The sequence below is a fragment of the Oncorhynchus tshawytscha genome, linkage group LG21 (assembly GCF_018296145.1).
Source record: "Oncorhynchus tshawytscha isolate Ot180627B linkage group LG21, Otsh_v2.0, whole genome shotgun sequence".
Classification (NCBI taxonomy): Eukaryota; Metazoa; Chordata; class Actinopteri; order Salmoniformes; family Salmonidae; genus Oncorhynchus; species Oncorhynchus tshawytscha.
In genome coordinates this window covers 33677853-33678334 of record NC_056449.1, presented here as the reverse complement: position 1 = coordinate 33678334, position 482 = coordinate 33677853, and positions in this window count along the sequence as shown.

Below are 482 nucleotides of genomic sequence, written 5' to 3'. Positions count from 1 at the left end.
AAATGTGGTGAGTAGTTGATTCAAAGAGAGAGAAAAACAATAGTTGAACAGTTTCCATCTCCTTCGCTCTCTGTTTCCATCTCCTTCTCCCTCTGTTTCCATCTCTCCTTCTCTCTCTGTTTCCATCTCTCCTTCTCTCTCTGTTTCCATCTCTCCTTCTCTCTCTGTTTCCATCTCTCCTTCTCTCTCTGTTACCATCTCTCCTTCTCTCTCTGTTTCCATCTCTCATTCTCGCTCTGTTTCCATCTCTCATTTTCTCTCTGTTTCCATCTCTCCTTCTCTCTCTGTTTCCATCTCTCCTTCTCCCTCTATTTCCATCTCTCCTTCTCTCTCTGTTTCCATCTCTCCTTTTCTCTCTGTTTCCATCTCTCCTTCTCTCTCTGTTTCCATCTCTCCTTCTCTCTCTGTTTCCATCTCTCCTTCTCTCTCTGTTTCCATCTCTCCTTCTCGCTCTGTTTCCATCTCTTCTTCTCGCTCTGTTT